At 42.6% G+C, this 17,767-nt stretch overlaps 1 protein-coding gene across 9 annotated transcripts in view; it reads right to left on the bottom strand.

Annotated features, from left to right (window-relative positions):
- The window catches only part of LOC125004004 (teneurin-3), a 322,776-nt gene that overhangs the window by 266,888 nt on the left and 38,121 nt on the right, over positions 1 to 17,767 (bottom strand). For all 9 annotated transcript variants that reach the window (XM_047578303.1, XM_047578307.1, XM_047578305.1 and 6 more), the window contains exon 3: positions 3,847 to 3,924. The gene's annotated coding sequence lies outside the window, so the exon portion shown is untranslated. The remainder of the gene's footprint in view (positions 1 to 3,846; positions 3,925 to 17,767) is intronic.

The raw sequence follows: 17,767 nt of genomic DNA, 5'->3' as shown, positions 1-17,767 counted from the left end.
TCATTCCTGAAGGGATGTTTGTATGCAGACTCTTGCAAATCTTCTCGACCCTAAAGCTAAGCTTGTCTTCTTTTCTTCTGCCGACATATATTCACCTGGTAACATTAATGTTCACCTGAAGATAACCTGAGGAAAAAGGTTCATATCAATAAAAGCAAAGTGTGAGCATGCAGTAAATACATAACAGAAACTAATGCTGGTTCTTAAGAAAGACATTGTGATCAGAAACTTGAAGTTGCTTCCAAACTTTTGGCCTGTAGTGCACATATTGTTGTGTCTATTCTTTCTTCATCACAAGAACCTCCCAATTCAATCCCTCTTTGTCTAATAAAGCTTTAGACGTACAGTAGTGGACGTGCTCTATATTCAAACACCTTTGTCCAAAACAAATGTCACGTTGACATTTTGACACGATGCGACGTGGAGTTCAGCTCACAGACGAGGTGAGACGAGGTTTCTGTTCCACTTCCAAGCTTCCAATCTAATTCAGTCGGCCTGTGCTAGATGTCGCACGCAGTAAATGATTCATCACGCTGAGACGGCGCCAGGGCACAGAGACATACGTTGCATATTGTACACAAACTAAAGTAAAGGAGATAATTGGCTGAGAACACTTGAGCGGTTAAAGAAGATGCTATTGCCTTATTACTCTCTGCCGCCTGCCTGCGTTTTGAAGTGGATAACCACGCTGAGGTAATGGCTTCTCTAACCGTTCAAAAGGATTTGTGAAACCACATCGAGTTCGCAGATAACCAACTTCCACTTTAGATGAAATTTACAAGATTGGTTTCAGCTGCGGCTGTAATGGTTGATGGGGACAAGACGCAAAGTTCACGAGATAAGGTCAACGGTTTGATAAATATTCTAAAAGAGAAATAAAACTTTAATTTAAGCAGCGTAATGTGGCTGGGGTCCTATCGCTGCTCATTTCTAGTGTTAGTTTAGAGATATTTCATTAAAACTGATTTACTTGATGTTAATAGTTAAACAGATTTGTGGTATTTTAGCCGTCTTCTCCTTCTTGTGATACGATTGAACAGTGCGTGTTCTTAGAAACAGAATGAAAATCGTCTTCATTGATGCGAGTGTTTGTGCATCCATTGAATTCGTTCCATTATAGGTGCAATAACCAGACAGTCTGTCAGGGAGAAGTCAACTAATGCAAAAAAAACACAAACCGGTCTCATGAGACCACAGTGCTGCAGGAGAAATTGATCCGAGGATTTTATGGATTGATATTGGATCTATTAAATGGAAGCATTTCTGTAGAGAAAGTGGCCAAAGATGAAACTGAAAGACATTCACAAACATGTAAAACATCTTGATCTGGGTCTTTTCACCAGTGACAAAGCATTGAAAGGATCCAGAAATAATAATAATAATAATAACTACGATAACAAACAGCTTCATGTGGGCTTCTTCTCTCTGCTCTGCCCCAGTGAGTCTACGTCCTCCGGTCTGCAGCCGCCCCACAGTGTCACATGGTTATTGCCCAGCTGTCTGGTCACATCTGTCACCGAGCTTACACAGTTACATAACCGTGAACTACTGAGGTTCCATACGGGACAGGAGTCCAGCTCAGTCACCAGAAAGACACGGCGGCCTGAGAATAAGTGAACAGTAGCTTTCAGATTCCTTTGGAAAGTGGGTCTGCTTCAGAGTAATGTAAAGTAATAAAGTGGTTCTTCACTATATTACATTGTTCTGAGGGAAATATGTTCTCTTCTTTGGGTCACTTTCCACCCTGGACCTGATGATCAAATCAATCTAACTTCATGTGGTCACTTCAAACACAGATGTTGTGTATTTTTATGCTAAATGCAGAGCTGACATTTAGTTTGAGGCTCTGTGAATTTAAACACACTTTCACTTTGCTTCTACGTGCACAACATACAGTGCAGGTAAAAGAAGACCTGCCGCGCTTCACACGCTAAGAGGATGGTTTGTGTGTGTAGCATGAAGCATGCGCGTCGTGTGCTTTACCTCCGTAATTAATGTGTTGCTGTGAGTCTCAAAGGCATCGGAGGTCACAGCTTAGTGAGCTAAGAGTGATTAAGACCAGAGGAGTTCAGCTCCGCGCTGTTTGTGACTCTGACTTTAGTCTTTTTGAGTTTCGCCACAACACAACTACAAGGTGAAGGGCGAACTTTCTATCGTTTTTAATTGATTGTGTTTCAGTCGGCATCAGGAACGTCAATTTATTTACTCACATTTTTTTTAATTTATTTTTTTTGTCGATCAGCACAAACATATGTTTCAGTCTGGTTTGTCACTCATCTCTCTCAGGCCTCACAGGGTGATGTAAACACCACAACAGCACCTGGGTTGAATATTCTGCCGCTGTGAAACCGAATGAAATGTAACTCTTGTTTGGGCCTGTTTGTTCATATGGAGCATTTTCATTCAGTTTGGGCTCCTAAACTGATTCTAATCAGAATATTTGGCTCCATGTACAAACCCAGTGTTGACAATAACAACAACAAGCAGAGCTATTTTCTTGTGTGGCGTCCAGCAACTATTGTATGATCGGCCAGAAAGTGTAAGTATCCGTGGTGAATGCAGAAAAGTGGACATGGTAGCGGCAGCTCTTCTCTTTGAGCTCCTAGATGCTAATATTATAATAATATGTAAATGTGTGACTGCTAATATCTGCTGGGTACAGATCATACTGTGTGAGGGTTCATGCTGAATGAACAGCTTGATCCAACGGACACATGTTTAAGGCTCATTTAAGGTTTAAGGTGCAGGACGAGACGCTGCAAGCTACGTACGTACAGTGCAACGGCAACAACTCCACCCAAACGTTAAAAGTTAGCGCTGTGTATTTTTTATTTTTTTGCTTCACTTTCAACAACGTCGACTGAAACTTTCACTGAAATGTTGCAGAAAACGAGTCATGCCAATGCGTGGTTACAGCTCTGTGGAGGTGCGTGTCAGACTACGGTGCTACAGTCTGCGTTGGGTCGGGTCTGTTGCCGTGGCGCCAGCGTCAGATTGATGCCTAAACCAACTATTAGCTTCTTACACAGACTTAACATCTGACACCGTGTTCACACCTTGAGTTTCTGGCCAATAAGTGGTGGCCAGACTATCACTAATTAAATAAAAACAGGTGATTATTGGGTCATGTGAGTTTGAAGCAGACACCGCCTTCAAATGTTCCAAATAAGCACCTGGAGCCTCAACCATCATTTAAAAGTGAAGAAGCTGAGTGGTGAGTCCAGTCTCCTTCGTTTTAACTTAACTCATTATCAGAAGCTGCTGCTTGTGAGCCCACATCTACTATTATAAGGAAAAGCAAAAAAAGAAAGAAACGGTCTGATACTGAAATCAGGCGACGCTGAATGCTGCCTCATCGCCTCTGACACACACACACACACACACGCTTTGCTGTCAGAGTCCTTCAGCGGAAACAGCTTTTCCTCAAGAGCTGCCTTCCAAAAACACTTGACAAGAACAGAAATTGGCAATTCATTCCTTTACTTGTTCATTTTTTTCCCTTTTTCTCCCCCACTGCTCTTTTTTTTATTGATCGCAATCACTTGTTCCCTGCACGTGTTCAAATTGCAGAGTGTGATGGGTTTTTTTTTCTCTCCCTCCTCGACTGCAAGAAGAATAGTCTAATCAAGGCAAATTGGCGCTAATCTTCTCACTCTTTAACGGGAGATTTCGGCAGAGGAGGAGAAAGAACAATTCCAACAAAAAAAAAATGAGCAGGGTAGACGACAGAACACGCTGAAGACGGAATAAGGGAGAAGCAGGGAGACAATGCAGAGCAGTGATCCAGAGAGAGTCACGCAGACACAGATGGAGAAATCACAGTGAAAGGATCCGAGTGAAACCTACCGACTTGTTGAGTGGTCTAGTAGTCGAGCGGCGCCGCTTTACTTCCAGGTTGTGTCATTCCCGTCCGTGCTCGCAAAACTAAAGGCGAGAAGACAAGAACACGCACACGATGAGAAACAGTGGCTGACCCCAGCACTAGTGAATACGTTTCTGCTTCAAATACAATAAAACATCCTTTCAGAAACATGATAATCTACGTTATCGCAGCACAATGGGAGTTTGCTTCCACATCTTCTTATGTTAGAGATGCTTGACTTCCTGGATCTTTACATGCACCTGTGCCCGTCGTCTATTTTTTAAATCTCTTTTTGAACAGACTCGTTGGATCCAGCTGATCCAGTCTGTGTTTAAGAACCCGCAGAATCAGGCGGGTTTTTTTTGAGCCGTGTCTCTAATTTAAAGATCAGATCAGAAAGTGACTCCGTGAGCCACATTCTGCTGGAAACATGAGGCGAAGCCGTATTCATGAAAGGTCAACAGCAACCAAGAGATGAGTCGATTATCTGAACGCTGCTCCAATAAAAGCATAATACTCATGAAAATGTGACCTTTTGTGTAGAGTCGAAAGCTCAGATTTCAGATATCGCATCGGTTTTATCACTGACATAAAAACTTTTCTTCTTCATTTTTTTTCACAGAAACAGAAATACTTTCTAAATTCCTAAATATCAAGGTTTACATGGAAATATGGAAGTAATTTGGTTATTCATGATGTGATACATATCACAATACTTGAGTCACAATACGATACAACACATTGCAATATTCTACTGAGTAATTTTAAATGCAGCTTAAATACTAACTGAATAATTATATACATGTAGACTACTGGCCAAAGTTTGGAACCAAGAGCAATTTTGTAGATAAAAGATCATAGTTTCTTGCACTTTGCTACAAAATAAACATGGTTATTATATAAAGAGTAACTCATCAGAAGACATTTTTACTAGAATCATCAGGTATTTGAGTTTTTCTTGCTTAGACTTTGCCTTCTTCAAAGTAACCTCCTCTGGCTTAAACAACAGCGAGGTGTTCGTTCCTCAAGGGGCATCTGTACCCAAAGAGTTTACGTGGATGATCCAAATTGGTTTTTTGTTTGTTTTTTTCAACTCTTCCCAACCTTAAAACTAAGCCCTTCTTCTTTTCTTTTGCTGACTATTAATCAGCAGTGGTCTGGTAACATCGATGTTCACCTAAATGGTTCATATCAATAAAAGCAAAGTCTGATGATGCAGTAAATTCATCCCAGAAAACATAGAGCTCATGTTGTTTTTTGAGAATAAGTGTTCATCAGGTGACAGTGATAATTCATTGGACAAATTAAGTCAAAAAACAACATAATCCACATGATCCATTTCCAATTTATTGCACTTGTACAGAACAAATGTTTGAGGAGGAAGTCGTTCACGACTTTTTCTTTTAAAATAGATATTGTATCGGAATAAAAAATACCGTGGTATATATATGTTGCCATATCAATATTTTTCCCGCCTATAATTTTGATCATTTTTGGATCCTGCAGTTTGTTGTTTGAATATTAAACCTGCTGATGGTTTCTGAGGAGGCAGGAGGCCAGGAGAAGTCTGAAACTGTCCACAGGTCTTCATGATTCTCTGCACAGGTTAACCCTCTGATTCAAAGACATGTCTAACGCATGGGGCTTTGTACCCGGGACAGAGCGACTATGATGAATAGCACAGGTACAGGGAGTAGGATTGCGGCGCATGGATATTAGGAGGGACGGTTTCTGATGGATGGAGGATTGTCGCAGGCAGCAGAACGACCCAAAGACCCAAATGCAGCCACTCAAGGAGACAGAAACAGGACACTTTGTACGTAACGATGAAGAGGAGAGCGCTCACAGAGTGGCCGCTAGCGTTTCCACTTCTCCACATTAACCACGTCCACTTCCAATTTGTGACCAATTACGGAATAATTACCAGGCACCACCAGAGAGAAAAAGTTCTCTCAGGCTGATGTGTTGGGAACGAGCTGCGAGAACTCACAAACGAGGGCTGGGAGAACAAAATTAACAGAGATACGGTGACGAGGAACAAAGGCAAAGGCTACGTATATACACACAGGCTGATGATGGAGGGGTGACACTAATGAGGGGAGGAGACAAAAGACACAAGACAGGTGATAGCGTTCAAAGAGACGCGAAAGACAAAGACAGGAAGGGAAACTTAGCAATTACAAATTAAAATTGGATGATAAAAGGTACTAAAAACACAATATCATGACCGAGGAGGAGGAAACGTGCCCCTCAGAAAGTTCCAGAAGTGGCCGGTGTCCAGTATCTTTTCCCCTAATGTCACTAATAATAATGTCGATGAATATTTAATTTTTTCATGAATTTCTATGGTGTTTGAGTCTGAGAGCACGTTGTCTCCGTCAAGGTTAAATACATACGAGGCGATGGAGGCTGTGTCACCTCTAAACTTTGATGTGGTTGTTTCTTTACAGAGACGTGAAGCGGCTCTTAGTGCCAACCAGTTATAGACCAACAAAAGATACAGGATGTGGTCAACAGATAGATAGAGAGAAGAGGAGGAGGAGGAGGAGGAGGGAGTCACAGAGATACAGCCACAGTTTATTTCTTCACTGATCATGAAAGGCAAAATGTTTGCATGCAAGAAACCACAGACACACACCACAGAGGTCCAGCTCCTCAATGTGACATTGAGCTAATCAGATTTGAGGGTGGAAAGTGTTTGACAAACAAATTGCTCTCTCTTCACCCTGCCCCCCCCCCACACACACACTCTCTCTCTCTTCTATAGCCCCCCCACCCCCACCCCACCCCACCCCACCCCACACACACTCTGGCTAATCAGCAGAAGAGCTTTTAGAGTGCAGAGAGGGATTCATATTTACTCACTAATTCATGTCAACAGCCAAATCTACTCCATGACGATGAATAAACAACTATTTACCCCATAACCACTCTTCACATGGAAATGCCAACTCGTTTACAAAAGCCACACAGCACAGGAGCAGCAGGGCATCAGCCGCAGAATGAGAGGCATTGAAAAATTAAAAGGTTGGATTCGGTTAATGCACCAAACAGCACGCGCCGTGAGGACTTAAGGAGTCGGGAGTCGGCTCCGTAGGAAAGTGACGGACGCGCTGGCCGACGGGGAGCGCGAGGCCGCGGAGCGACCTGCAGCTGGGGCATCAATCACGCTATCGCGGGGGGGATATCAGACATGGAAATGCGTCTCCTCCCGTTGTTTGTAGGTGACAAGTCATCAAGATGCCTCCGAAAGTAAAAGAGGACGGAGCTCCCGTCAATATTCAAGGTCAAAGCCGCTCCAACCAACAGCTGCTTGTTCCACTGTGCATCACTCACATGTTATGTATGAAGCATCGGTGAACTGCTCTGGATGCTGAACACATCTGATCTAGTGCATGTGTGCTTTGTCTTGGTTCTTGATGATTTGTGTTTGACTTGGTTGACAACCAACAAAAGGGCTTTAAGAGTCCAATTTATACACCGTAAATGTTTTGCAAGAATAAAAAGTTGTAACCTTAAATAACTGAAGACACAGTGCACAACATACGCTGGGAGGAATGTTACGGATCCCGAGTGTGAAGGGGTCCTTGGAGATTACGGCAGACACAGAGAGGAGGTCCAGGGAGCATTTGGTTGGCACCGCCGCAGTGATAATGAGACACATGTCAGCCTGTCACCTCTCAGACTCTTTAACATATGACTCCTGCATCACCTTACAGTTCGCCTACACTGCAGTCAAAATAAAAGTCCATCTGCCTTCTAATCCTGTGCTCCGCGGCTACATAGTTCAAAGTTACTGACTAATAACAGCGGGAATAATAACCTCAGGCATAAGAATAAACCCTTAGCAAAACACCAACCATCCGTCAATCACAGTCCATCACGGCTGTGACAAACACAAAAAACACCTAAAACAGGCCCGTGACTTCACGTCGCTCCTCACTGGACGCCGGCTGTTCTGCACCACAACAACTTAAACCTCAGGATCTCGCGGCTCCGAGCTCACGGTTCTGGAGAAAATCCGGTGCCTGACAAGGAAACTTGACCTGAACCAAATCCAGCACATCCTGAGATGGAACACCTCCTTAAAGCAGACCTCACTGCCCATCGTAATGCTCTTATGTCTGGGTGGGAGAAAATCCCTGCAGCCAGGATTCAATGTGTGAGAATTCTGAGGCTTTTTGAGCCAAATGTCAAAGAGGTAGGAACGATGGCTGAATGCGTGGTGTTCAGAGAGCATGTGGTAGCTACTGACTATCCACTGCTGTACTCCTGCTTTGTGTATTTGTTGCCTGGATGTGATACAACCTTTGAAAGAAAGGGCATTTGACCCATTCTGACTATGATGTTATCTATGTATATCTATTATTAACACATCACAGATGGTTTATTCATCCAAGGTTGCTTGTTTCGTTTTTGGTCTTTTTTTTTTTTTTACGATTTTTTTTACGTCTCTTGGCTGCAGCTCAAGTCTTCAGACTCTAGTTTGATCCTGGATGAACGTGGTGTTGGAAAGTTGAACCTTTAACAGAAAATTTACCGAAATAAAGCTTTAGGACGACCAACGAATGTGAGCCACTCTGTATCTAAATCATCCCGTATAAGATCGTATAAAGACTCTGTGGCTGCTTGTAGGTGCTTGGTACCAGGTACATTCTGTATGAACCTTTCATCATGTTGGATGTGACCTTCTGGTGCGTCACATATGAGGGATAAAGCCATCACCCACATCCCTAAAGTCGAGCGTTTTCACAAACTGGAGAACTGTACGTACGTGTCACACAAGTGTTTGTTCTCTACTTTCTGTAGTTCACTCTAAAAACACAACTCTTACTCTGTATTTGTGAACAACCAGAACACAACTTTGGTACATTTACTTGCCTATACATCTCTGTCTGTAAATCCATTCATCTGTGTGTCTGTGTTTTGCATCTCTCTTTGCTAGAGGCCTCCTCGCTCTGCCAAGGAAGCAGGATAACATTCTGCTCGTAGGAGGGCTGGCTGAGCCACACTGTTCCTTTTCCATATTTATGACTGAGAGGTGTGCAAGGAATTGCTTCCACACCCCCTCCCACTTCAAATCTCCCTCTTCATCTTCCAACCATCTAGCCATCCATCTGTCCAACCTTCCATAGTACCTGCTGATCAGTGAGTTTCTCCACCGCGCTCGAAAGAAAATTTATGACAGTGAGTTGTTTCAGTTTCAGGCCGCATCCCACCTCGTTCTTTCTTGTCTGTCATAACCTGGCAGTTCAGATTTTAGCTCCAGTTTTACATTCGCGGCAATCCATCGTGGTGAAGCTCACCGCTTGTGAGCGCATCGCGCCGTCTCGTCTCTATCTCCGCGGCTGATACCAAGCGATCGCTTCTGTGACTCTTCGTGAGAGCCTTTTTGTTTGTGGCTTTTCCTTTCTCCCTCTTCCTGCTATTTTTCACCCTGCCATAAAGCTCGGTGTGACGGAGACATTACAAGTGGCAGAATAATTGATAATAATGAACAAATGCTACCCAGTGAACATATAATCAAGACATAAATTTGACAAGTGCATGGCTTAACATAAAATGTGCCGTGATTCATTGAGATGTCTAATCCTCTAAAAACGTCTTAAGGAAATTGAAAAAGGTCCAGGATTTATCTATGCAACAGCGGTTTAAAATAACCCCCAAGGGAATCTCATTAATGTCTTCATCTGGCAACTGGCCTAACGACCAAAAGTAATACATATATATATAGATGTGGATATTTACATTTATTCAACTTTTGCAATTCCAATTTGTCAAAAATGAAAGGTCAGTTGCTTAATGGTTATTTGTCTTGCTGCTGTGAGGAGGAAATCGTTGGCCGATATAAGCAGTAATATAAAAATGAAGAAATGAATCAGGCCACCGAATCAAATCCAACCCTAAAATTAAGCAGACATTCCCGAGGACGTCCAGCAAAGCCTCAGAATTGGACTGTCTGTGCTTCGTTGTTGAGAACAGTTGGTGATACTTTAGGTTATGATTATATGAAAGAAGTTTGCTTCCCTCTCCTGAGTGGCTTAAGGGTTAATGACCAATCAAAGCAGCAGGAAAACAAACCCACCCCGCACATAATCAAAGCTAGTGATGGGTACGGAAAGCAAAAGACAGTCTTTAAATAATAAGACGGTGAGTCAATCAAAAACAAAACAAAACACAAGTTATAATGATGCCTTTTAACTCTGCCATGATTATAGTCTACTATATGAGATATCTGCAGGACGTAGCCTTGACTGTATCAACACCATCAATCCGTCTTCCATCAACATCTGTCCTGGAGAATCCGAACGCATGCGGCCTTAAAGTACCAGAAATGATGGCGCATATGGAAGGTTCCAGGATTCAAATCATGACCGTGGACGTGACTATCAATAAAAATGACTGATGATGAGACAGGAGCTATCACATTTCCTATTCTACTGTGTCCCAAGATGACATCAGGTCCATAGTGCTGGTTTAGGGGCACACATGTAAATGCATTTTAACACCCGGCGTGTGCACAGATACTTTAAAGTTAGCTAGTTGGGAACAGATTGGCCAGGACGGATGCTAATTTGAGGTCTAAAAAGGAGCCTGGGATTGAGACAGCTTCAAGAAAATGGTAATCAATGCAACACGTCTGGTCAGGAGTGGGACTGCACCAGCTGTCCTGTTGGCTGCAGGATATCGACTGTAAATCATGTCTATGAAGTCACCATGTAGAGAAAATGTCATCCTGGGTAACTGTCTGATGAATTATAATAAAAGGAAGAGTTTTGTGGTTTTTCTTTATGCAACAGGTGATGGTGATAGTGGATTCATTGCAGGTGAAAGTAGCTTCACTTTGACCAACAACAAACACAGAAGGGAACTTGAACATTAAAGCTCCAACATCCAGAACGCTTGTAACATCATGTAATAACCTGTGCTCTGCATCTGCCCTTGTAAAGTAATCACCTACGTGCCTCCTGGAGATTCTCTAAAAGCTTAAAGCAATCATTGCTGTAGGTACTGATGTCTTCCTCTGCTTGTTGGAAGTCGTGTAAATATAAGTAAATAACTATAGAAAGTTGATACTTCAGCTGATGTGACGATGAAGGAGAGTCCAAACATCAAAGGACACATTGGGTTAGTTAACCCACCAAGGCCTGAGCTGGAAAACGCTCATACATACAAACTGCACCTCCAGTTCTTCAGAGCAAAGACTCCTTAACAGGCATCATTTTGCTTGTCATATCATAAAGATAGTAAAAAATAAATTCCTTCTGGCCTTTAGGAAAACACCAGCATGCACTCTGGACATATCCACAGCACCTCACGTGTGATTATAGCTGCTATAAAACGATGAGCTGTAATGGTATGTTATTATGTTTACCAGCTACTAGACAATCAACCTGTATAATGTGCATCAGTATTTACCCCCAATAGCCCCCATGTTTCTCTTCTCCCTTCCCTGATATCGTGCTGTATCGCCACAGATCATCCAGCTTTCTCATATAATGTTGGTTCAGGTTTACAAAACAAGGGCTGCTGGAAAAACATCTTCTCGGAAACGTGACGTCGGAGAAGAAACAAACAAATCTTCTGACAAAAAAATGTCTGGTCTCGGTCGGTGCTACGTGTCTAAGTGACACCAATGAATCCCAGGTTTAAAAGTTTCCCAGCAGAACATTGAACTGTCACAAGATGCTAAATATTATTCACTTCCTCTGTCAGTGGTCATAATGTTGTGGCTGATCGCGTATACTAAGCATTGCTTGAGTCTTTTAATATCTTTTCCTCCTCCATGTACCTTGGTAGTAGTTGATGTTTCGCCAGCAATAACAAACTAATCTCCTGATCCTCAATTCAGCCCAGAATCTGGTTGAAACTACGTGATTGGACACTTAATATGACGAGGAAGAGGAAGTAACAACATACAGATATAAAGGTAACGCTCATGCACAACAGGCAACATAAACTACATCACAGACAGAGCTGCAAGCGACAACGCTGACGAGCAACAATCTACACAGACAGATGACTGGGAAGGACTCAACAGCACAAGTGACATATGACGATAGCAGAGAGTAAAGGGTCTAAAATACTCGTCGTTTTTTCACCACCAGGTTGGATGTGTCTTCCTCTTCCTCAGTCCTTCTATTTGTCTCCCAGTCATGTTCCAAGAAGCCTCTCCTTGTGTGAAGTTGATTATGATAATAGACGGGTGATTGTCACGTAAAAAAAAACAACAAAAAAAAAAACCTTCTGCTGTAATTGTTCATCAGTGAGCAATAATTTTCGCCTTGATTTCAAGCGGCTGGTGTGTTTATGCGAGCGCTGCTGCGCCGACACGAGCAGGGACAGGACGAGGCAGGACAGCTGAAATCTGAGTAAATCACAGGCAGATTTAAATCTCTGTTGTCCTCAGAAGGCAAATGGAAACATAACACATAAGTAGAAACAGAAACAGAAGAATTCTATGTGTGTGAAACGGCAATGAAAGCATGAAAGACCGAAGGAAAAATGTCTTTTACTCAAATCTGAAAATCTTTGATCATGATTTATTTCTATATATTATCTACATTTCTAGTTTATCATATTAATATCCTGCAACTTGCATGAGGTAACGAGTGACACTAAACCCTTAGTAATAAAACCACCTGACTGAAGATCTGTGAATACTGCATGTCTACTAGTCTTTTCTCCACCTCGTGCTGTGCTGAAGGTGAGGAGGAAAATATTCTACTCAGCTGATAAAGCTTTTCAGATCTACACAATAAAATGTCCCACTTGTTGCAAACCAGGAGCATTTTGTTCTGACAAACAGAGAAAACTAGAATGAACGGACACCAAATACTGGAAGAAGGTCGAGCACCCTGCACTAGTGTATACGTTTACTACGGAGCCACGGCAGCAACTGTAAGTGTCTATTAAATAAACCAGACAGATCTGAACCATCAGAATCCCAAATGCACGTTTGGAGAGGTCTTGAAATTACTATTACACTTAAATAAGACATGCTATCCCCACGGCTGAGCAGAACAGGGGAGCTGATGGCTACAGTTTGAAAAAAGCTGAGGAGAACATCTGGTAGTTCCACCATAAACAAACTAAACCACGTCCTCCTCCTCTCATGGGTTTCATAGGTTTTTTATTTAGTGTGGACCAATGGAACAGAAGCATGAGGTTTAACACACATGTTGGACTCAAAACAGATAAAATGCTGCAGACTCAATAAGTGCATGTAGAGAACTAGCTCAAAATAGTTATGAAGACCCCCACATGCAGCCTGACAAGGTGGTGTCCAGGGATGTCTCCTCCCAGATCTGGACCAGGGCGTCCTGCACAGCTCCTGGACAGTCCGAGGTGCATCAGATGGACCCACACAGAATGTCCAGGAGGTCTTCTATCATTTTTAGGGTTAGAGCGAGCGTGGGGGCCAGTCCTGCATGCTCTCACCACATTGGGACGGACATGGTCGTGCACCGGGAGGAACCCAGGACCCACTGCACCATTCCTGGTTTGGGGAGTCGTCTCATTGTTGCCCACCTCTAGTGCACCTGTTGATACTTTAAAAAGCAGGTGAAACTGATTAACCCGCTTCTGCTACTGAACCGCCCACATCAACATCCTGTAAGTTCAATCGACCTGACTCCATGATCTGATTAGAAAGTTGTTCCTTTAAGTTTCTCTGAGTCCTGTATTATTACAAACACTAGTTCTGTGCTTGGATAACGTTGCGGATGATTTTAAGTCCTGACCACTGCTGTGAAGCCGCTGCATCTTTTGAAAAAAAAAACTAAAGTGTCTCACAATAATTGCATGTTTTTGCTTCACTTCATTTTATTGGCTTGGCGACTGCCTACCACACTCGTGGAAACTCACACAAACACATCTCCACAGCACATATGAGCATATAGAAACACTACAGAGACACATCCACTCAACCCCGGCACAGAGGGATGTGATGGCGTCAAAGCGCCAGCTGCAGATGACCTCGCATGACCCTCGAGGTTGTCATGGCAGCATTCGCCTTGTTCCCACAACAACACCACCACCACACTATTCCATTACTGAGCAACATCATTTATTTATGAATCCTTCACTTTACAGACTCGCTGTGTGTGTGAGTGAGAGTGAGTTTTTGTTTCTCGACATGACAGCGAGGCCGTGGATATACTTGTCCGTGTGTGTGTGTTTGCTGGATGTGTGAAGCTGTGCACCTGCATGCGAGGGCTTGCAGCCATTTAAAAAATAAAAGTTGAAACCAGGCTGAGATTGTGCTCAGCCTGGGTCCCTGCTCCTGACATCCCTCCTTCAACCCTTCGTATGATTAAATGTTGATACAGAATATTCCTCTGTTGTGTTTGTGAGGCGTGACCTCTGTCTAGCTCTTCTTTCATTTTCCTAAATGTCCAAGTTGCTGGTGTAAGGACGGAGGGTGATGTGCAGAGTGCGGACTCTACCAGGCTACCGGAGCAAATACATGCAAATACAACCTGAATTCCTGCGAGGAGGAGTTCATCAACAGCTAGGTCGATCCGCGAGGAGGCAAGGAAGCGAGTTGTGGAATCAAGTAATTTCTGTCTCTTTAATTTATGCACTCATGAGCCTTATACTGATTGGGATTGTTTATTCCAGGCTAGAATATTAATGCTGAGAAGTTAGGACCTTAACAAGTAATCAGAGCTGGAATGCATGCAAGGAATTTCTATCAGTCAAGCTGATTTGCTTTAGCCCTGAAGATGCTAGATGCACCTTCCTATACAATACAACTACACAGACATGTCTATAATATGGATACACAAGGATCCAAGTTGTATTTAGATTTAGTGAGCTCCAGCACTCGTCTTTCAAAAGGTCACTCGTGTTTTTATCTCATCCCGTCTTGACTAGTTCAATAATAATCATCACAGAATCTTAGTTCAGTGCAGACGGATTAACAACGCTCTGTTTATTTAAATGTATTTAAGTCTTACTCAAGGTATCTGCTAAAGGTTGCTTACGCCCACCTACAAGTCTATCTCACGCGGGTTTACAGGTCTGTATGTGCATAAACAAACTGTTTACAACGTGCAAATGCACTGGAAGGTGGCGTTGCCCATACTGGCCATTAGCATCTGCTCTCAGGAGACTTCACTGAGTTTCTTGTGTGAAACAGAACAGAAAACAACCCGACGACTTCCCCCAAGGCTCTGAACAAACCAACAAACAGAATGACTGTAAATGTCCAGACACTGATGCTGCCTGATACTGTCTGGTGGCTTTTCAGGCAGCAGTGCTGGTGGATATTCTCTGCTGAGATACTTGTGTGCACACGTTGGGCTGCTGTAGATTTTACTGAAGATGAATCTTAGTGGGTCTGGGTTTAAAGAACTCCCGACATATTTTATTTGATAAAATGATAAAAATAATGTATATTTATATAATATAATATATATAATAGGTAGGGGGTCCCTACTTATTCTCTCCTTGGCTTTAAAAACGTTGAAGACCTCTGAACTACACCGATCAGCCACAACATAATGACCACCTTCTTGATGTTGTGCAGGTCTCCCTTGTGGTGACTCGGATCATTCTACAGAATGTGCTGTTGTTCTTCTCTTCATAAAGTGTGTGTGTTTGTGTGTGTGTGTGTGTGTGTCAGGCATCTGCTGGGGGTGGTGTGCCATAGGAGTGTCATGCTATGGTGGGTCATCACACAATACCAGATGCAAAGGTTTCCCAGCAGAACACTGACATGTCACGAGATGGTTGGTCATAATGTTGTGGCTGATAGGTGTAAATCAAGCGATTACGAACTTGTGAAGCTCAGAGGAAAAGGAGACACTCCTCTGAGTTTCTAAAGAACAGAAGAACACAAGTGAAACCTATTTCCACGACCCAGGACCTTCACAGTGAAGGAACCACCTGCTCATTTGTCGAGTGCTGATTTCTATTAAAGCGGTAATTTGCCAAACAGCACAAAATGTGACCTGGGTGTCTACCTGTGATATTATATACCGAGCATGTGTGCGTCTGTGTGCGATAACCTTGCATGCGTCCGCTCTCTGTCACTATCTGAGGCGCCTGCAGTCTGAAGCAAAGCATCTGGTTTCAGCATCTGGACACATACACACAGATTGAAAGTGTGTTTGCTAGAGCCAGCGAGCGGACACTGAGAAAGGTTATCTGTGATCACAGCCTGCAGTCACAGCGCACGGTCCACATTTTTATATCTGCCTCTCGCACACACAAACACTCACGTCTCACTTTGGTTCCCGTCCGTTTTCTTTTTCTTTTTTTTTGTCTTTCACGTTCACTTGACTGAGGCGATATATCGAGTAGCGTCTGCAGGTCCAGCAGATCCCGACGATAGGACGGGGGGAGGAGGAGGAGCGTGTTCCCACTGACATTCCACTACATGGGCTACGAGTTATGAGTTTTCCCCGTTTATGAATACGCTCTTTGACTTCGTCATGGTTCATGGTCCACGGGAGGATTGGTGCCTTTGTGTAGAATGTGTTCAATTATGTTAATGTGGCAGTAAAAGGCTTGCAGCATGATGATACATGGGTCTTATATTGATCTTTTATTAAAGACAAATCTGGTCCAGACTATTACATTCCATCGTTATGGGATGATAAAAAAAAAATCATGTTTGGGACTACATAAAAACAGTTTTAGGACCCCGCGGGGGACCGTAATGATGTGTGATTTAACCCCAGTGCTTAGTGGCTGCTAAAGAGACACGGTGAGGTTTAAGTGGCTGTTTGACAAAAGCACCATTCGAGAACGGAGAGAGGGATTCATGAATTTTAATACGTTTGATGGAAAACCGGTTGCTTTCGTGATTTCAAGTTAGTGACGTTGCATTTAGTGGTGATGTAACGGATAAACGCTGCATCGCGTGGTCTAAAAAGTGGTTTTCAGGACGGTCCAGAGGTCGATCTCTGAAGTCTGTGCATATGAGAAGCAGCTTCGCATGGATTCAGGGTGAAGTTCTGAAAAAGATGACGGTCAATTTTCTTCTCCTTCATACGGAGAACGATGCTCCCACAGGAGCTGAGGGAGGAGAGCTTTTTCTTTTTTCTTCTCTACTGTAACACCCACATTATACATTAATACTTTAACTCCATACAGGCTGTAAATGATTTTGTGTAACCTTGATAAATAGTTGCCCATATAGGTCCCATGAAAACCTGTGGCAACGTGTTTTATTGTCAATAAAAACACAAATATAGCTGACGTCAATAAACAGGAATAAAATAGGAATAAGAATTAAGAATTAATCCAACTTTTATTCTTATATATTTGTTGTTTTTTTCCCTCTTACCTTGTTATATTTTCTATCTTTTTTTTTTTTTCTTTTGTGCATTGTTACCCCATTTTGGGAGCAGGTTCATTTTTGGATTATTTTTTTGTTCTATTTGTTTTTAAATGTATTCTCTGCCTTCCTCCAACCTGCTCCAGTCGTATCCTATCGTTAATAATAATGGAAACCTGTGTCCGCCCGTCCCTTTGGCTTTCTCCTAGCTCTTGTTGTTCTTCTTGTGTTACATTTTATCCTGTCCATCACAGTTACTCACTTCACAAACATGTATGAGAGTCAGGATTGACGGCTTAATTTAAAAATGTATTAAAATGGTAGCATGGTTTGTCATTATGTCAAGATATATTGTTGTTTTTACGATAAATATAATTATTATTGTTGTTATTGTTGTTGCACATACTATTAGTGTGGCCTCGACTCAAAGTATAGTGATATTCAGGAGGTGATCAAAGATGCAGTGATGCTATGGAAAACAAGCAGAATCCGAAGTGTAATCATCCTGTAATCATCCACAGGAGCAAACGAAACCCAAGAAGAAAGCGAACGAGCAAAATCTGATACACAAAAAGGTCTTTTGCGCGGCAACTTCAGCTTCACATGCGACCAGACGA

This window comes from Mugil cephalus, chromosome 2 (assembly GCF_022458985.1).
Source record: "Mugil cephalus isolate CIBA_MC_2020 chromosome 2, CIBA_Mcephalus_1.1, whole genome shotgun sequence".
NCBI classification, from domain to species: Eukaryota; Metazoa; Chordata; class Actinopteri; order Mugiliformes; family Mugilidae; genus Mugil; species Mugil cephalus.
The sequence above is the reverse complement of the archived record's forward strand: the minus strand, read 5'-3'. Positions and strand labels throughout refer to the sequence as shown.